General features: G+C 42.7%; 1 protein-coding gene across 3 annotated transcripts in view; it reads right to left on the bottom strand.

The window, feature by feature from the left end:
- The window catches only part of ECHDC1 (ethylmalonyl-CoA decarboxylase 1), a 47,499-nt gene that overhangs the window by 3,030 nt on the left and 22,844 nt on the right, over positions 1-21,625 (bottom strand). The window lies entirely within an intron of this gene.

Raw genomic sequence — 21,625 nt, 5'->3', positions numbered from 1 at the left:
ATTTCTAACTGCTCACTACAGCAAGGGAAGTCAGGATGTATGCTCGACTTACAGCTCACAGCGTATACTAGAATAGCTCTCTATTTATGCTTACAGTGTGTAATAGAATTGCTCCCCTCCAGAAGATAGAGTCACATTCCTCTTTTCAAAGATTTCATATCTTCGCTTTTCTACAGTCTGTCACCTCCCTTATTGAAGAACTCACCCTAGGGCTGATTAAGCTATCTCCCTGGAGAAGCTCTGCTGCAGCAGATTGTACTGTCTCCACATAACGTTCACACTGACACACGTTAGGTTAGTGGCCAAAGCCTCTAGAAATAGGAACGTGTAGAAAAGATGTACAGAAACAGATCAGTACTTGCTCTTCCTTAAGATGATGTTCTGCAGTGTGGTTGCTTGCTGCTGTTTATAAGACAAGGGATGTAAATTACACTTGTGAAGTAGATTAGCTTCTACTTCAAGCACTAATTGGCTTTCTGAAGATAAATCTTGTAATACCGAGATCTACACACAACTCCGTTTCCTAACAATGCAGTTTTCCATAATGAAAATACCAAGGTGAACAGCTTTAAAAGGGGAAAGAAAAGGAAAACCTTTAAAAATGCAGCTACTTCTAGGAACTCTCAGTTCCCAAATCTCCTTAGTTATTGTTAATTGTTAAGTTTGCTTCGTTGCTTTTTTCTTAACCAGAGCACCATCAGCATTCATGCCATACTATAAAGCACCGGGGCTTACGCTTTATCCCAGACCCAACACAATGCACAAAGGCAACAACTGACATGCAAGACTGCATGAAAGCCTTTTTGTAGAGAGGGTGGAGGAAGGTTGTGTGACAAAAGGAAGAGAGCAGAGTATTGCAGGGGAGGAAAGGCTTTTAGCTAACATTAGCAAGTGCTTCCCAAACCCAGCAAATCTCATGTCTCTCCAAAAGGAAGACTGCAAGAATTCCAAAACTCTTTTGCTGGCGCAGCTTACTTTGCAATTTGCTGACACCCAGGGTCCCACTGGGAAAGCAACAATGAAAACATTGTTAAGGGTTTAATTCTAGCTGTTCTGAGCGATGCGAAGCATTAAAAAAGAAGCAGTCATAGGCAGCTGGGCATCTGATACTAGGCAATCTGTAGGCAGTCTTGTAAGACAACGCTGTGTTTTTATGTTGGATTTGAGACTGTCCCAGGCACCTGGGTTCAGGCCTTAAAAAGAGGCATTTCAGGGAACATCCTGAGGGCAGTGTATGGACTCATCTGGGAAGCTGGGTCAATGCACTCTGAAGTTCGCATGGGAAGTCAAATTTTACATTAGTAGCACAGGTGATTCATCAGCGCCAACAAGAAAAAAGTTGAAAATGTTTAGTATTTGGGAAAGGCTCTGTTACCCTACACAGTCTTCACCTCCCACTGAGAAAATAGAACCAAACAAAATAAATGACTGACAGCTAAATCCATAGAGAGACTGTGAGGCTGCAACTTCCATGATCTCATTGGGATTCATCTCTCCCTACAACGCTCCTTTGAACAAGCTCCACAGAAAATACGAGATAAGTGGTGGTCAGTAGAAGGTGTAAAGTTAGTCTTTGAGTGCCATCAGGCTTAAGAAAGGTATCTATGGTTTTTCAGACTTTTCAACTATGAATCCTCTCCTGAAGCCACACCATTTCTTACAGAAACCACCCATTACACACTGTTAGGTACACCACTCACTTCCAGTCCCCGTGCCAAAGGAAACAATGGAGACCTGAGCTCAGGTTTGAAGAGGTGTATGCTGCTGCCAAGCTACCCTGGGATCTGCCTCTGAACATCACCAGCTGCAGCCTCGCATGCCTTTCCTGTTCTAAAAAAAGAAGAAAATCTGTTGCATGACAATACTGAAAAAATATTTATTAAATGTAATTAATGTACAAAGTAACCAAAGACCTTACAAGCAGAGAAACATCCTTCAGAAATGTGAAGGGTAGCAAAATCCTCACAACTTAAATTGGAAATAAGAGGGTACGGTAACATAAGCACGAAAGTACAGCTGAAACAGAATCACAGAATCAATCAGGTTGGAAGAGACCTCTGGGATCATCGAGTCCAACCGTTGCCCTGACACCACCCTGTCAACTAGACCATGGCACTAAGAGACATGTCCAGTCTTTTCTTAAACACATCCAGAGATGGTGACTCCACCACCTCCCTGGTCAGCCCATTCCAATATCTAATAACCCTTTCTGAGAAGAAATGCTTCCTAATGTCCAACCTGAACCTCCCCTGGCGAAGCTTGAGGCTATGTCCTCTTGTCCTATCGCTAGCTGCCTGGGAAAAGAGGCCGACTCCCACTCCACTACAACCTCCCTTCAGGTAGTTGTAGACTGCAATAAGGTCACCTCGGAGCCTCCTCTTCTCCAGGCTAAACAACCCCAGCTCCCTCAGCCGTTCCTCATAGGTCAGACCCTCCAGACCCTTCACCAGCTTGGTCGCCCTCCTCTGGACTCGCTCCAACACCTCAACATCTTTCTTGAAGTGCGGGGCCCAGAACTGGACACAGTATTCAAGATGCGGCCTCACCAGTGCCGAGTACAGAGGGACGATCACTTCCCTAGACCGGCTGGCTACACTATTCCTAATAGAGGCCAGGATGCCATTGGCCTTCTTGGCCACCTGGGCACACTGCTAGCTCATGTTTAGCCGGCTGTCGATCAGCACCCCCAGGTCTCTTTCCACCGGGCTGCTTTCTAACCACTCTTCCCCCAGCCTGTAGCGCTGCATGGGGTTGTTGTGGCCAAAGTGTAAGACCCGGCACTTGTTCTTGTTGAACCTCATGCCGTTGGTCTCGGCCCATCTATCTAACCTGTTCAGATCCCTCTGTAGGGCCTTCCTACCCTCCAGCAGATCGACACTCCCACCCAGCTCGGTGTCATCTGCAAATTTGCTGAGGGTGCACTCAATCCCTACGTCTAGATCATCTATAAAGATATTGAACAGCACCAGCCCCAGAACTGAGCCCTGGGGAACACCGCTAGCGACCGGCCGCCAGTTGGACTTTGCCCCTTCTATAAACCTTCTATAAGAACATTTTTTTCCATGTTACAAGCACTACGACACCCCTAGGAAGAAAGTACAGCCACCATGGGCCACATCCAATTTTGGGTTAGTCACATAAAGCAAATGTTCCTGCTACAGCCAACATTCCTGCTGTACATTTTAAAATGTTCTCAGATGCACTAAATGTTACAAACCCTCCACCGCTGATGAGAGGATTCCTTCACTCCGTGACATCTCATTCCACCCACAAACTCCCGACTGTCACATCGCATCATATCACATCAGTGGCAATGCACATGAGAAGAAAACCTTGTTTGCCATTAACAACGCAACCCAACAAATCCCATCCTTAAACAGGTACACTTGGTTCCTCAAAGGCAGCACTTGCTGTAAGCTAACAGCTGTGCTTTCCTTTGCTAAAGTATCTCCCAACTACTTGAAGCTGGAACATATATAATGAAAGCTGAAAATGCAAACAAAAATGTATTTTCTCAGTTTTTCATACCTGCTTGTTATAGCACTCATGTTATTGAACTGTTCCAACAGGTATAATCAGTTCCTTGGGCAGAATTAAGATTATATTAAGATTTGTGCTGGCCCTTACCTCATCATTTCCTGGACTTCGGCATTTGAATTCTATTCATCATTCTGATGAGGCAAAGGCACTAATGAAGTTTACTAGGGAGGGACAAATACCATCCTCTATTTTATGCATTTTAAAATCTCCTACCACTATGCTTCTGAGACCCATGATCAAAAAAAGCATGCCTAAAACGTTAAACGTGTTGTCAGCAACATGGATTTTGTTCCCATCCCTGTTTGACTCCCAGCGCCACATAAGGACACAGCTCCTGACTTCCAATCTTCTCTTTTTAGCTGGCATGAGACTGGCACACCATGGAGGGAGGCAGCCGGCATCACACAGGGCTGCAGCATTTGGTTCTCCGCTATGGTTGTAGTGAGAAAGGGCAGCCAGAACTGCAGGAGATTACTTTTATCTCTCCCACAAATACTTTGGCCTCCTGTTCTCAAACCACCAATCAACATAAATAATAAGCAAAGCTTATGCTTTTGTGTCATAGTAAGTTCCCTCACCAAATATGCTACCACCTTCAATAAATTTTGGTAACACCTATCTATGAGTTGACTGAACCAACACAAAGTGGAAAATTCTTCAAAAACACTCAAAGGCCTTGGGATACAATTAGAAGACATCCATAATTTTAACATACTGTAAAGCAAGAGTTATAGAAATAATAAGAAATCTTCAAATAGGACTAGATATTTTTGCAAAATATAGATGCAAGACATCCAGACACATGAAGAGCAACGGCCATGGTCAGCCACACGTGTGTTTTGGCTGACTGTCATTACTCAGTGAAGACAGCAAGAAAACAGTATTGATATCAAAGGCTTTCCACCAACCACCCAAACCACACATGCAACTATTTTAAGTGCAGAAGAGACGAGCATTAAAGAAAAAAGAAAACCACCAGTAAAACGGTAACAGAAAAAAGGTTATCAAGGGCCAAACATTTGTTTTAACCAGCAAACAACAGAAGAACAAAGTGGATGTACAATCCAGTCAATACACTTTCCCCAGCATATATGTTTCCAATACACTCATCAATATGGCATCAGCTTAATTAACTCTTGTTAAATTAGGTAACAGCCATGCTATGCTGACATGTGGCCAAACCAGCTTTTTAAAATACACACTGCTGGGGAGTGCAAGTTCAAGAATTTGTTAGAGGCCAGATATGACATTATCTGTGGATGGTGTTTATCATGGAAATAGAACTTGTTTTGCCAGCTGGGCGTGAAAATTTGATGACCTTGCTTGCAAGTGACAAAAGCTCAGGTGTAACTAGTTTAGGATTTTGTAACTTTGCTTGGCAAGTGCTGCCAGGACCATCCACCGCAGCAGCAGCTCTCAAATGCACGCTAGACCTTAAGTGAGCAAGAAAGCCCGAGTCTGTTGTCCACTTTTTTTCTGTTCTCCTACTTTACCTTCTCAACACTCAAAATACAGTCCCCGTCCCACCCCTTCACCTGCATGTTGCACCTGATAGTCTCACTCCATCTTCCTTACACTTCTTCATCATCCCAAGGGACACAGGAGATCCCAGTATTGCTGGTTGGTTCTTGCAGCAAGTGACTGTGACTCAGGCAGCAGATTACACAGGTAATACCTGTAATTACACAGGTAATACTTGTAATCTGATCTCCCTTCTCCTCTTGCACGAAAAACCCACCTTCTCCTCTTGCACGAAAAACCCACAAAAAAAAAAAAGTGCTGCTCTGAACACATGCAATAGATGGGACATTTTTAATCAACTAGGGTGTTACAATAAGTTAAAGCAAAGCAAGGGAGAGTTGTGATTGCTGAATTTATAGCATCAGAATAAGAACTAAACTACCTGTTCCTTCATCTGTACAACAAAAGCCCTGACTGGTGATTAAACAGAAGTCCTTTATTTCAGGTTAGTCCAGTGCACCACATAAATCAAGTAATATTTTCTAGGCAGCATATTACATCTCTGGCTTTGCCAAAAAAAAATGCTTTAAAGTGGATGGCTGAAACACAATAACTGTTCAGATGAGGCAGAAGTGGGTAGTTGGATGCAAAAGCATTTCCATAGAAGAGAGGTGTCACCTTGAATCTTTCATTGGAGGCAAAAGCATTGCCATAGCATCTGGAGCTCAGTACAACTATAGGATCTGAATAGCTGGGATCTCCTGTACTGTTATCATGGCACATGAAAATCAAGGTCCATCTGTGCATGAGAAGATTCAAGTGCGCAAAAGGGTCTTCAGCCAATAGCAGGATAAAGCTCTTCCTCCAGCCACGAAAGGGCTGAGCAAACCTATGATCAGTGGCTGCAGCACATGCTGGGAGGCCTTGCCCAAAATCCTGAGTCCTGTTGGTCTCCTCTGATGCCTCCAGCCCCTTTGCTGCAAATGCAGCCCACCAGTTCTGGAGCTTCAGTTCTTTGGCTCAGGCAGGGATGACAAGGGGTCTTGCCTTGGCAAGTGGTAGCCCCGCAAGCTGGACTGTAAGGAGCAATTAATTGGGACTCCAGGTGGTGGTAGCCTGAAGCTTGGGTAAGGGCCATCACACAAGTAGCCAGGCACTGCTGCAACTGCACACTATCTATCTTGAACGGTTCATTTAGCACATACTGCGGTTTGGAAACCTCCAGGCTAGTTGTCTTATCCCCATTTTCTTTAGCATGGCAGGTGGCCCTGCAAGTTTTAACATGTACCTAGTGCTCAATCCACCTCCGATATCTGTGTTCCAAATCTTAAGAGTCAGAAAGATACATTAAATGGGAAGGTACATGATCTCCGGTGTATCTAAAACCTATCCTCCCCACCACACACGGACAGATGTTAACGCACATGTAAGAAACTACAGAACTTCCATAGCTTTAAGATACAAATTCTTGAGCCCTTGTATATGAATGCTTCTTGGCAATTTGCTGCAAAACTCATCCCTACCTTCTCCAGAATCTCTTAACAACAAAACTAATTAGGAAGGGAACTGGGGTTGTTTAGTCTGGAGAAAAGGAGGCTGAGAGGAGGCCTTATTGCTCTCTACAACTACCTGAAAGGAGGTCGTAGCAAGGGGGGTGTTGGTCTCTTCTCCCAAGTAATAAGTGATAGGACAAGAGGAAATGGCCTCAAGTTGTGCCAGGGGAGGTTTAGATGGATATCAGGAAAAATTTCTTCACTGAAAGTGTTATCAAACATTGACACAGGCTGCCCAGGGAAGGGGTTGAGTCACCATCCCTGGAGGTATTTAAAAGACGTGCAGATGAGGTGCTTAGGGACATGTTTAGTGGTGGACTTGGCAGTGCTAGGTTAACGGATGGACTCGATCTTAAAGGTCCCTTCCAACCAAAACGGTTCTATGATTCTGAGTATAGCCTTGAAAACAAGACCTGAATACGAACCACCACCTTGACGTCTTCACAAAGCCACAGAAAGCCTGAAATTAAGAATACTGACTAAAGTTACGGCTGCAGTTCGTGCCTGCAGAGACCTAACCTGGAAACCTAAATACTGATAGTTAATTACATGACAACATTGTGTTCTAATAGTGACAACTTGTCTTGTATAGTATTTAGTCTCTCAAAATATTCTTAGGACCATAAATCTTGCTGAAAAGGCTAGGAATATTTTCACCAGTATTTAATTGCAGAGTGTACAAGGTTTTATTTTTAATTAAAATAACTCTAGTTCTAGCCGCCTTCAATATTCGAGCACATAAGCCTTCTATGGTTATTATAGAAACTCACCTTAAAATGACAACTGCATTATCCAGTCATTTTTACAATAAAAATTAATTTTGAAGCAGCAAGGTACTGTGGGAAGAATATTCTGCAGAAGAAATATGCAGTTCTACTCTAAAAAAATTTATCTAGTCAGCAATGCTGCTGATGAGCCGTTTCCAGTCCTTACTTCAGTTTTCGTGGCAGATGCTGTTAGAATTAGACCCTCAAGAATAAGACTATCTCCTCCAAAAAGCAAGCTGGGACTAATTAATCCATCTCTACCTATTGAGCGCAGTGTCTCATCAGTCTCTTTATCACTGCACCATCAAATAATTACCTAGGTACTCTGCAAAGGGATTAGACAAAACAGCTAAAGATTTTTCTGAAATTCAGTTATCTACACCCTCTATCACCAGAAAACCCCCTAATTCTCTGAAAATATTAACAATTAGATTAATCCTGAGAAGAGCTAGTAATAATTTCATTTATCTTTCAATCTCACTTGATTAATTGGATAGGCTTTAAAGGATCAAAAAGCCTCAATTATACATTTAATAAATAACTCCTTGCTAATTATATTTAGCAGATTTTCAAACTATAACAATGCAGTGAATACTGGCCAGCCATGACTGCCTTGTGCTTTCCCAGCACTGCTTGCTAGTATTAATTCCCCCTGCTCCTCTCCCCTATCTCCTCTCTCATGGAGAGCTTCTCATGTTGCTGCCCTATGCAAGGAAAGAATAAGACCATTAGACATTACAGCAATTGCTGCTTCAAAGCTCTGGCAACACAAAGTGAGACTTCCAAAGTGAAAATACTGTAAAACCGATAAAACTAAGAATTTGTCCTACATGCTTTTGGTGATAGTCCATGCAGACTCGCATCATAAAAACACCACCCTAAATCTTTGCTCTTTCTGAAAATCTTTTAGTCACAAACATTCACTTGACAGATGCCTAAATGGTAACCACTAAAGAATACAAAAATGAAGAAAAAACGGTTTAAAAGACTTTGGGGAAACTATGTTCCTTGTGCGTATCTTAGATACAATTGCACAAAGCAGCTCTGCAATCCCAAACTTCAATAAGGTAAGAGAAGACTGTGCACATTAATGATCTCTGCTGTTTATGAGCTTTAATCTGTAACCTTTACTACAGGAATGCAATGGAAAGAAGTAGGTCCAGCTACTATTTTAATAAGCCCACGGAAAGTAAGCCCTCTCAAATCCTTTCAGTGATTAAAACAAAACAATAAACCTTCTTTACTTGAGGTTTAAATAAGTTAAAATGATATCCAAGAACCAAAATTAAAAAATCTCACTGAGCCTCTGAAGTAGAGAGTGTTCTACGCACGCTCTAAAACTCAGTGTCAAAGGAGTAGGCTTGATGCCAGCTTAAGAAATCTCACCAACACGAGAGCTCACTTTCTTCACAGCTCTTTTCAAATTGCCTTACAGATTAAATGGAAGTTTATTTATAGTTACTGAATTATTTTGTAGCACTCTTTGGGCATCCATTTCCCCCCCACTCGCAACAAAATCTGAGAATCAAGGTTTACATAAAGTAGCCTAGGAGAAAGTATCTCGCGTCTCCCTCCCTAGCACGTATTGCCTTTACCACCTTTCTTTACTGACTTCCAATCAGATTTTCAATGCATTTTATGGAGCCCTAAGAATCAGGGTCAAAATCCAATCTGAAAATAGACCCTAATTACAGATGTATTTTCTTGAGCAAGAGTTAATGTTCTTCTGGGTCAGCTGGGAAACCCCAGGCCACTTCCCAGAGGGGAGCAGATGGACCTAAACAATGTGAGATGCACTCGTCAAAGGAAACCTTAAAATAACCATTTATAACATGATTCTATCATGCCTTCTCACATCACTCAGAATCAAACAAAATGCAGAAGAAAGAATGACAAAGTCATATTTTCATCTAAAGACTCAAAATATTTGGTTGAAGCTAAAATTCTGAAAGTGGAGTCTCAGATCAAAAAAAGGGAAGATGGAGTAACAAGAGAAGAGCTGGAGGCAGAGATGGAACACAGGGACATCAGAGCAGAAACTGCTAAATAGACATGAGCCATTTTAGGAGGAATATGGTCTCCAAGAATAAACAGGAGCTTAACATGTAGGTAACTCGACCATTTACTGCCCAAACATTGGGACATTCAATGGAAGATGAACCTTCAAAAGGAAGAGAGTCAACTCAAAGAGGCTGCAAGATTATCAGTTTCAAAGGAAGCCACTCCAGGGAAGAAGTACAAAAATAATATTGTTACTAGAAAAAGATCCTTTGGATAACAGGAGTTAAATTATAATAGGCAGATACAGAAATCTGCATTCCCCAAAAAACAGCATCTCATCAATAGCAAAGTCTGCACTATTAAGGAAAGGCCTATTAGCAGCAGAAAGGAGCATGGCAAAGCAGCAGAGCACACATTCTGTGATCCCACAAGACCCAGACTAAAACTGGTCCAGACATGACCGCTTAAGAATGACTAGAGAAGTGAAAAAAGGTTTATTTCATAAGCACTCCCTGATCAAAGGAGAGTGGCTAAAAAAGGGCCAGAAAGACTTAATTTGAGAGAGGGATTATGGAAGGAAAGAAACGCAAGGAAAGAAGCTGTTTCTAATAACCTGCAAGGGGAGCAGGGCAGCTTCAAACAAGACAAGGTAGGTGGGGCCCCCTAAAAGTCTCCTGCAAGTGATGCTCCCTGTCATACTGGCTGCCATCCACACAGACAGCTCTTCCAACCTCTTTCTGGACTAGACTCTCACAGAAGACAGCTACAGATGGAGGTTCACCCAACAGACCTGGATTAAGGGTTTTAAGTCTAATTCTTTACCTCAGGCTGACACTTTCTCACCTGTGGCTTCACAGAAGCCAGAGAAAGAACAGTGTGCTATAAAAAGCTACATTTCTTCTAAAACAGATAAATGAAGCTGATTATTGGAAATTACAGAACGACTTTTTCTGTAGCAGGAATGAAAAATTGAATTAGATGACAGAACACAGGGCAAGAAATAGGGGCCCAAAAAACCATGACTGATTAAAACTCCACAAGCAGTATTAAAGGAAGCAAGACAAGCCTCTTTTTTTTTTTTTTTTTGGTCATTTTTCAATAAACGGACAGGTAAGAAAATTATTTGGCCAAACCGCAAAGCAAATCTGCCCCATTTCCCAGGCTGATACTTCTTGAGGTCCACGTGCGATGCCCACGGGGTTTTCCCACAGCCCAGGTTACTATCTGCTGGCTGTGGGTGCCGGGAGGTGGGCAGCGCCGTGCGGGGGAGCTGCGGAGATGGGGAGAGGGCTGGGCAGGGGGCTTGCGCAGTCCCCCCACCGCCGCCACGCAAGGCACTGCATGGTGCACGCACACATCGTGTGGCCCCTTTGCAAGCTACGATGTGACATAAAAGCTATGTGAGCCACATACCGTTCCCTTGTCCCCACTCTCATGCCTGAGCGTTCAAGCGAGCTTGAGGAGACCCAGAAAACAGCAGAAAGAGTAACTTAAAAGGCCTTTCCCAAGTGGGGAAAACAGAGACTTTTTACAATTATACAGTTAGCAATAACAGCTCCCCTGTCCGCGGGTGCTGCCTTGGACCTGCCGGACAACACACCCCGTGCGCATGTGGGGAAGGAGCAGTGTGGCTTTAAAGAGGCTTATGAAAGCACACAAGGCTCATACCACAACTTAAGAGCACACAGAACAGAGAGAATAAACAGACAGTTATACCATGGGGGCTATAATTCCCCTGAAATGTGCAGTATAAACTCTGAAACGGCACGAATGACCAGAGCCATGAAGTGGGGCTGAAGCTCCATCATTCAAAATGTAGTGCCTGGATCCTCCTTTCTACCTGCAGCTGTACGACGGCAACCCGCAGAGTACCACTCCCATTTCTTCCCCTGCTCGTGACCGATGTCTTACTAACATTCTCCTCCTCTTCTAATTCCCAGCTATGACTTTATTTGTATTACCCTGGTGTCAATGGGTCCCAGGCACAGGCACACTGCAACCTCTCTTACCATAGAATTATTTTCAGAGTAGTTCTCATCCTGACATAGCACTTGGGTCTTACCCATGAAGCAGGTTTTAGCTATCCTTTACAGGCTGCCAAAGTCTCAATGCACAAGTCAGTGAACGCCAAAATAATGCTCACATAAAAATTACTCATGCTGGAAATCTAAAATGTTACATGAGTCTTTCCTTCCAAAAAAGGAACTACAGCTATTTGGATTTAATTCAAGCAAGCATTTTCAATAACAGATATGCCTTTTAGACTAAAGCAAAAATTTCCATTGGAAAAGATCCAGTGATATTTTACCAGATTCTTCGATGAAAAAACACCACTTGGAGGTAAAGGTGTTTGATAATTGGAATTTTTAGTCAAATCTGAATGCCTGTATTCATCTAGAGATCAAAAAAGCACACTGGAGCTTGTTTTCAAATTGAAAATTTGTATTTTTTAAATTACGTGCACACTTTTATGCAGCACATACACCCGTGTTTATAACTTTGGTTTCCTACATCTTCACTTCCATCAGATATGTTTATCAAGACCAAAGAACAAAATTCTTCTGGACCAAATTCAAGAGTCTCTTAAAACAGGAACATTTCAGTCATATTCTCTGCTCATCTCTGCTGCTGATAGAGGAAGGGGAGGGGGAGCTTCCCAACACCCTGGCTCAGAGCTTGGCATCTAAAATGTCAAAAAGGCAAAGATCACTTCACTCGCCTGAACTCAGCTGACTGGAAAGGAACAGCATTTCTTGACATCAGCCCTAAGAGACGCAAGGTTCGAGTTGCTCTAATACTTTATGATGGATTTGATAGATCATATTTCTGCAACCCACAGCAAGAAAGGATTTAAAATATGTTGTAACATCACACTAACAACCAGCCCTTCGCAAGACCTAGGGTAACAAGACGCACTTTGAAATTCAGCTGTCTCCGCATGCAGTGCTACTGATGTTGCATTTGCACATCCTACACAACAATTTCTGACTAAAGCAGAGAGAGATCATACACTTATTTGAAGTCACTGGTGATTAAATTATAATGAAATGCTGCCATTTTGTCAGGATACCAGGTTAATAATCTCAAACAAAAAATGCTGAGGGTTGTGTTTTTTTTTTTAAATGATCACAGTGGCTGTAACCTAAGTTCTCCAGATATGATATATGATTTCAGAGCTTTTTTTTTTGGGGGGGGGGGGCGGGAGAGCACAATGACATATCTCAAAAAAGGCATAAATGGGATAGGGAATTCAACATTAAAATTCTACATTAAAACAGTAACTTAGCTTCTTCACCTCTTTACTTTTTAATATAGCACATTGGTTATACTGATGGGGAACTAAAGCCAGCTTCAGATCACTAACTGATAGTATGTTCAGGCTAGCTGGACAAGAAACAGGTACCTTTTCAGCAAACTACAACAGATCCTCCACAAATATGCCTAAAAGTGTGACCAATTCTCGTACCACCATAAGTACAATTTCCCCAGTATCTTTTTATTTACAATCTTTTTCTCTCTTTCACACACACACAAATCCACACTAATTGAAATTATTGGGTTTTCCTCAGTCTATATACTTGCTTTTTGTTTATGAATATGAACGCATCAGCACACAAAGCAGGAGGGGAGGATAACACCTAGTAACAGACCATGGATACAGTAGAAGTTCTTACACGACAGTTTAAGCACAACAGGAATTCATTTAACATAAGAATTTATAATTTGCTTTATTCTTACTGTGACTGCTGAGTTACAGCGGTAGCAATTCATTTCTTACTAACTACGGAATCCAGGAAGAAGTAGGAAGCTGAAGCCACCAAGGTTTACAGGTTCAAACAGTCTGCAGTCTTGGTTCACACAATTTTGGATAAGTCTGAAAGGAACAGGAACACAGAGGTCCAGCCTGCAGGGCTCCAAATCTTCACTAAGGCATTGAGTTGCTTTGGATTAAGAGGGGACAAAAGAAACGAGGGGTGAAAGGGAAGACTGGAAATTGCAATTGTGAAGGCAATGTTTACAATGAAAGCAGGTTGAGATCCACACAGCAACACCTACTTACACTTGCAAAAACCCAGGGAAATTGAGTCATTTGGGGAACATTTGGTCATTTTAATGAACAGTAACTCTGATGTGGATTATTGCCCTTCAGATATCTACAATGTTACCTATATTGCTACCTGGAGTGATAAAGAGAGGAAGAGTTCTTCTTCTCGTAGTTCTTCAATAGCATGTGACAGGACTGAAAAATGAGATAGGTAACAGGGACTCTGGAAGCCATTCTCTGGAAGCTGACCCAATGCAAAGTTAAGCAGTTAAAAATTGTGACTTTAGGGGAAACTGAGGCTAACAGCTCCCTAAAGCCAAAAGGAGAAGACTGCATTCCCATCCCCTCCTGTTCTTTGTCATCTTCTCCTAGCGGCTGAGTTTCTCCCTTACATTGGCTCTAGCCAATACTATATCCCTTTACAAACCACTTTAACTAACTGTAAGAACAGGAAATATCTAGGATTTCTGTTGCTTTTTAGTGATCAACAGCCGGCTAAACATGAGCCAGCAGTGTGCCCAGGTGGCCAAGAAGGCCAATGGCATCCTGGCCTCTATTAGGAATAGCGCAGCCAGCCGGTCTAGGGAAGTGATCGTCCCTCTCTACTCGGCACTGGTGAGGCCGCACCTTGAGTATTGTGTCCAGTTCTGGGCCCCGCACTTAAGAAAGATGTTGAGGTGTTGGAGCGAGTCCAGAGGAGGGCGACCAAGCTGGTGAAGGGTCTGGAGGGTCTGTCCTACGAGGAACGGCTGAGGGAGCTGGGGTTGTTTAGCCTGGAGAAGAGGAGGCTCAGAGGTGACCTTATTGCAGTCTACAACTACCTGAAGGGAGGTTGTAGTGAAGTGGGAGTTGGCCTCTTCTCCCGGGCAACTAGCGATAGGACAAGAGGACACAGCCTCAAGCTTCGCCAGGGGAGGTTCAGGTTGGACATTAGGAAGAATTTCTTTACAGAAAGGGTTATTAGATATTGGAATGGGCTGACCAGGGAGGTGGTGGAGTCACCATCTCTGGATGTGTTTAAGAAAAGACTGGACATGGCACTTAGTGCCATGGTCTAGTTGACAGGGTGGTGTCAGGGCAACGGTTGGACTCGATGATCCCTGAGGTCTCTTCCAACCTGGTTGATTCTGTGATTCTGTGAAACACTTGACTCATACAAGCATCTGTCTCCACTGGTGCTTGGCAAAACAGAGGTAAGCAGTGAGCTGGGAATGGGCAGGAGGGACACCCTCCTCCCACATCAAGGTGAGCTGTTCAGCCAGTCTGTCCTTCTCATGAAGCCACAGCTCAACAAAATCCCACCTCAGAATCAGCAGACTGGAATATATAAGTGCTTCTCAGACTTCATATTAACCAACTTGTGGAGCTATCTGATTATATATATATATATATTTTTATTTTTATTTTTTTTTAAAGTATTATTTTGGTAGTGAAGATCACCAATGGAGCTTCAAACTCAAATACCTGCAGGCAGTTTATCTAAACTGGGGATTAGTCACTTCACAGATGCAAGCATAATGGACAATTTCAGTGCATTTGTACTCTTCCTAAACTAATTCTTCTTGAAACTCGAATGCTTCCCTACAGTGTACCAATGGCCCAGTTTCTCAGCAAGAATCAGCATGAGTCCAGCTCTGCATTCCCTAAAATCTGTCTTATCTAAGTTTTCCATTATCTGAGCTATCTCTGTTTATTAGTACTGTGCAGCACAGAATCAGCTGCAGACAGGATTGTTCAACAGAAAGGATGTTAAGATTGCATGGTAGAAGTGGTCTAAAATATAGACACATGCTGATAACAAAAATCTCATTCACCCAGAATAAGATGGTTTGGCCTCCCAAAGTAAAAAAAAACAAAAAACCACAAACTTGGAATTAAGTAAATCCCTACAAAAAGACAACCGCAGAAAAAAAATGTCAACTCAAATTCATGCTTTGTTGCTGTTATTTACATTTCCAGTAAAATCAAACAGTGGTAAATTTGAACTGTAGACTATGTAAAAAATCCTCTGCCTGGAAGATTGTAAACACATGAAATTCAAACCCAAATGAAAACTGGTAATAAAGAAAAACACAATACCAGTCCATAAACACAAGCCCAAAAACACAAGCTCTCAAGTCCATTTCTAGCAGTGCTGTGATTACTTAACCAGATGTCAAGTGTGCCAGGTCAAAAATAAGAACAGCCTTCTTAAAGGCAGGCAACGTGAAACTTTCAAAACCATAATCCATTTCTCTCAAAATTTGTCAGAAAATTGTACTAACAAATCTCTCAGGGCTCTAAAAATGTGAAATGATGCATGACTGCAATGGAATTCTAAAATAGCCAACTGATTTGAAGGAGGTTTTACATCTACATATATATATACACACGCATACATATATATATTAGCAATGAAAATTCTATATAGTTAAAAAAAGTGATCTATGGCATAGAGCAAGCACCTGAAGCTATGAGAATGCACTCTCAGATTTGGCTACTGATTCTTCTGATGATGTGCAGGAGTCACATCTAATGAAAAGTGCTTTGTCAGCCTGGGCTTTGCAAGAACTCATGAATATGTGAACCCCATCCCATTACATTCATATCATGCTCTGCCCACTGAAAAGAGCTACTATGTACTGAGTCACCCTTATTTCAAACAGCAGCATCTTGTGTACCTAAAAGCTCCTCTTGATAAAACCAAAAGCCAAAATCCTCGCATACAGCGAAATATTTCCAAAGAAGCTAATGTGTTGAGCTCCGGCATTCTGAAACCTATTATTGGAAAAGCTTACCGTAGAATACTAATGTCTTTACAGCTTCCCCCCTCCCCCTCTTTTTTAAAGGAACAACTGAAAAGTCAGCCACAGTGGGCCTGCATCTATGTAGTGGTTATATTATCTTCTGCTCCTTTCATTTCGTATAAATTGCATTTAATGCACTAAACTCATGCTTGTAAAAGTAAATACACACAAGTCATCACAAGAACACACACACCAAAAGCTATTCAGTAACAGTGCATTTCATCATATCTTTCATTAGGCATTTTATGGAACATGCCTTACACCTTAAAATGTAGTACTAAGCATGCCTACATATTTCACAAAAATATAGAGAACATCCAATTAAAATTCAGCAAGGCCAATTTGATAAATGCAGTATTATTAGCATAAGCTTCTTGCCTTGTTAAAAACTTGATTCTGCCATTCCCACAGATACAGGGCAGAAGTCTGCTGAGAAAGCAAATGCTTCTTTAAATCACTGCTGCTTTTTATGAAGTAGGATACTGCTCAGCACTAACAAGAGTAATGAAACTGTCCCTTTGTGATTTAACTGTGCAACATCAACCACAGCTGAAGAAATTATAGTTCATAGAATCACAGAATCAACTAGGTTGGAAGAGACCTCTGGGATCATCAAGTACAACCTTTGACCTGACACCACTGTGTCAACTACACCATGGCACTAAGTGCCACGTAATTTGATTAATTGTTGATTAATTTAATTTCTAAGAAAGAAAAGGCGAATACTGCTGCCTCTACCTGCAAGCCCGTTTTGAGGTCAATGGTAAGAGAAATGGGTAGCTTTCCATCTCCGCACTCTCATCCCCTGCCTGGAGACACCACTTTTTAAACTGGATTCACATGGCAGTGACACACCTCTATTTTGACTGCAGTAGCTTTAGAGAAGAAAAAGGGGGGAGGAGGGAAGATACTATATTTTTCAGAAGCACTCGGGTACAATGGAATTCCATTCGCCAAGTGATGTAGGACCAAATTTTCAAAGTTGTAGATGTGCCTAAAAGACCTACACAGACATCACCCCAGTAAGATTTCTCAACAGCACCAACATGAAATAGAAGACAAGACAGGTCAGAAGTCAAAGTTAGTTATTCTGGCTATTGGCTGGTAGTGCACTGCAGCTACTGCTCTCAGAGATTATTGCGGTCTACTAATTGCACAAATAGATTCATTATCAAACTGTCTCTGCCCCATAGCTAACTGTTAGCTTATTGCCCACTAAAATTCTTGTCTGAATTCCTTAATCAACCCTGCCAAATCAGTATTCCTTAACTTCATGCATTGTGCAAGTACAAGATACACTTCAAGTTTCTGCATACAGGGAACTTGGAACAGTACTTCAATTATTTGTAAAATTGCATCACTAAATCCAACATCACAGTCATTTGTGCACTTCACTGAAATGGCTGCAGTGTCATGCAGAACCACAACATACATTGACATTTGGCAGCAGAACCCACAAGCCATTTTCACAGGCTCAGAGAGAATATTCAACTGTGGCACACTGAAAAGAGTCTAGGTTTCTTGAAACTGTACTAAAAAGCTCAGCTGCCCCAACAAGTTACATACCTGCATCGTTTCGCATTACTCAGTTTTACAGAAAAAATTTAGATAAATAATTACAGTGTCAGAAGCTTTATCTTCCCAATTTTCATATCAGAAAAAGTCTGAAAGGATTTTAATTACCTTGCACTTGTCTGGACAATTGTGATTTTTTTTTTCCAATCACATGTTTATTATCTTTCTAAGGATGTTGCTCTTACGGAGAGCCATACTGCAACAATCCATAAAGAAGCTAAGATTGAAGATGATGTTTTGAGAAGACTTGTTCCTCCAGATCAAAGGTAGAGTGACCTAAAGATGCTTTCACTTTTCATCACTGCCCTTATGTCAGCAATAAAAGTGCCAGAGCTCATGCAAGCCCTCCCTAATCCAATTTTAAATGAGCTGGCTTAAAACAGAGTAAGAGACAATTAGGCACAAGAACTGCCACTGGAAGACTACATCAGTAATATCTTGAACCACCTCAGCTATTTTAAAATTGGATTTGTCCACACCTCTACCTTAGTAGAGATGTGCATCATGCTACATTTCAGAGAAAGTACATAAACCGTTTTGGTTCAAGTGAATCACTTCAACAATAGGTTGGCCAGGTCGTGTAGGGAGAAGATTAGAAGGGCCAAAGCTCAATTAGAGCTTGATTTGGCTGCTACAGTCAAAGATAACAAAAAAGCTTTTACAAATACATCAACAGCAAAAGGAGGGTCAAGGAGAGCCTCCACCACTTGCTGAATGAGGAGGGTAGAGTAGTGTCAGGGGATGAGGAAAAGGCAGAGGTGCTCAATGCCTTCTTTGCCTCGGTCTTTAATGTCAAGATCAGTTGTCCTCAGGAGACTCGGCCCCCAGAGCCTAAAGTTAGGGACAGGGGGCTGTGTGAACCTCCCGTAATCCAGGAGGAGATGGTTAGTGACCTGCTGTGCCAGTTGGACACCCACAAGGCTATGGGCCCGGATGGGATTCACCGCAGAGTAATGAAGGAACTGGCAAATGAACTTGCCAAACCACTCTCGATTATCTACCTGCAGTGCTGGGTAACTGGAGAAGTTCCAGCTGACTGGAAATTAGCAAATGTAACGCCCATCTACAAGAAGGGCCGGAAGGATGATCCAGGGAACTACAGGCCTGTCAGCCTGACCTCGGTGCCAGGCAAGGTGATAGAACAGATCATCCTGAGTGCCATTACACAGCACATGCAGGACAATCGGGGCATCGGGGCCAGCCAACATGGATTCATGAAAGGCAGGTCCTGCTTGACCAACCTGGTCTCCTTCTATGACAAAGTGACCCGCTTAGTAGATGAGGGCAGGGCTGTGGATGTAGTCTATCTAGACTTCAGTAAGGCATTCGACACTGTCTCCCACAGCATCCTCCTAGACAAACTGGCTGCCGGGGGCTTGGATGGGTAGACTCTTCAATGGGTTAAAAACTGGCTCGATGGCTGAGCCCAGAGAGTGGTGGTGAGTGGTCCAACTGGCAGCCGGTCACTAGCGGGGTTCCCCAGGGCTCAGTTCTGGGGCCGGTGCTGTTCAATATCTTTATCACAGAATCACAGAATGTTAGGGATTGGAAGGGACCTCGAAAGATCATCTAGTCCAATCCCCCTGCCGGAGCAGGATTCCCTAGATCATATCACACAGGAACGCGTCCCGGCGGGTTTTGAATGTCTCCAGAGAAGGAGACTCCACATAGATGATCTAGACGTAGGGATTGAGTGCACCCTCAGCAAATTTGCAGATGACACCAAGCTGGGTGGGAGTGTCGATCTGCTGGAGGGTAGGAAGGCTCTACAGAGGGATCTGGACAGGTTAGATAGATGGGCCGAGACCAACGGCATGAGGTTCAACAAGAACAAGTGCCGGGTCTTACACTTCGGCCACAACAACCCCATGCAGCGCTACAGGCTGGGGGAAGAGTGGTTAGAAAGCGGCCCGGCGGAAAGAGACCTGGGGGTGCTGATCGACAGCTGGCTAAACATGAGCCAGCAGTGTGCCCAGGTGGCCAAGAAGGCCAATGGTATCCTGGCCTCTATTAGGAATAGCGCAGCCAGCCGGTCTAGGGAAGTGATCGTCCCTCTCTACTCGGCACTGGTGAGGCCGCATCTTGAGTACTGTGTTCAGTTCTGGGCCCCGCACTTAAGAAAGATGTTGAGGTGTTGGAGCGAGTCCAGAGGAGGGCGACCAAGCTGGTGAAGGGTCTGGAGGGTCTGACCTACGAGGAACGGCTGAGGGAGCTGGGGTTGTTTAGCCTGGAGAAGAGGAGGCTCAGAGGTGACCTTATTGCAGTCTACAACTACCTGAAGGGAGGTTGTAGTGAAGTGGGAGTTGGCCTCTTCTCCTGGGCAACTAGCGATAGGACAAGAGGACACAGCCTCAAGCTTCACCAGGGGAGGTTCAGGTTGGACATTAGGAAGAATTTCTTCTCAGAAAGGGTTATTAGACATTGGAATGGGCTGACCAGGGAGGTGGTGGAGTTACCATCTCTGGATGTGTTTAAGAAAAGACTGCACAAGGCACTTAGTGCCATGGTCTAATTGACAGGGTGGTGTCAGGGCAACGGTTGGACTCGATGATCCCAGAGGTCTCTTCCAACCTGGTTGATTCTGTGATTCTGTGATATCAGTATAGTTGATGTAGTACAAACTGGCAGAGATAAAAATAAGAAAATATTTCAGGCCAATACCAAGCAGTTTGATAGTTTACATGATAACTGTGAAAAACAGAAGTGCATTTAAAAACTTAGAATTAAAAGCAGCCACAACTCACTCCATTCTTAAAAAATAAAATAAAATGTCCAAACAGTTTATTCAAGGAAGAAAACAAACCTCTCTGATTTCTGTTCTCAAGTTCCTCTTTTGGCATCTAGTGACTCAGGACAGAATACCTGTTCCACTAATATCTACTCATAGTCCTCAAAAAAACCCAGATTTTTGTCCCCCAGTATTAGAATTCTCAAATTCAGGAGCAATAGCAGCACAGAGTATGTTTCTCTATCTTGTTGTTGTTATTAATTAACTCCCATTTGCTGCTCCTGAATTGCTATTACTTGGTTGCACTGGATGGGTGTGTTAGAAAGTAATGGAAGATGGATCAACAGCTGTAGTTACTATGAAAATTATGGCAACACATCAGAGGAATTGCAGCTGCTCAATTCACACAAATAAGAGCTACTTGACAATGACTATAATTACACAGTATGTCAAACAACATAGCCGGAGTAAAAGTAGAGAGTACATATTTTAGAAAGCAAAAGATTTCCATTTCATTATGCCCACATTCCCTAAACTCCTATTTAGGGATAACAGGATTCACTTTCTGACAATTGACTCGCAGACCCAGAAAGGTCTACTAAGTCTCCCAGGTGCATTCTCCTGTCAATGCTGCTGCTGTCGAACACGGTACCCCTCTGCATGTTCACAAGGCATTTATAACACAGCCTGTACTCAGAGGCCATAGTCAGAGCTGAGGTTCCAGTTCACCGGCTGCTGTGTAGATACGAAGAAAGATCCAGCCACATCTAGTTTCAAAGCAAAGGAGGATTGCTTCTGAGAGGCTCAGATAATGGAGATACCATCTCCTCTATCCAAAGCCTGTTCCTGATAGTGTAATACTCTAGTTTACTTTGTTTAGTATTACTTTTCTATGTAAGTACTTTCAGCTTGTTCTGGATAATTCCTTTCCCACTTCAGGTGCTAAGGCCCTCTTAAAAAGCACATTTTCTTCTCTTAGATAAAAACTTCATTAAAAGCTCCTCACTTTTAGAGAGGCTGTGTGCAGTGCTTATCCTGTTACATCTGTATGCTGTTTGCACATTAGCAACTGTTTAAATAAAGTGACATTTTATTATTTTAGTTTCTTACAGTTCTGTTCTGCATTCAGCCTCTTTAATTAAAGCCTTCTGTTTTCTCCTAATTGTTTC

Source organism: Nyctibius grandis, chromosome 1 (assembly GCF_013368605.1).
Source record: "Nyctibius grandis isolate bNycGra1 chromosome 1, bNycGra1.pri, whole genome shotgun sequence".
NCBI classification, from domain to species: Eukaryota; Metazoa; Chordata; class Aves; order Nyctibiiformes; family Nyctibiidae; genus Nyctibius; species Nyctibius grandis.
Note: the sequence above shows the minus strand (reverse complement) of the source record. Positions and strands in the feature narration are given on the sequence as shown.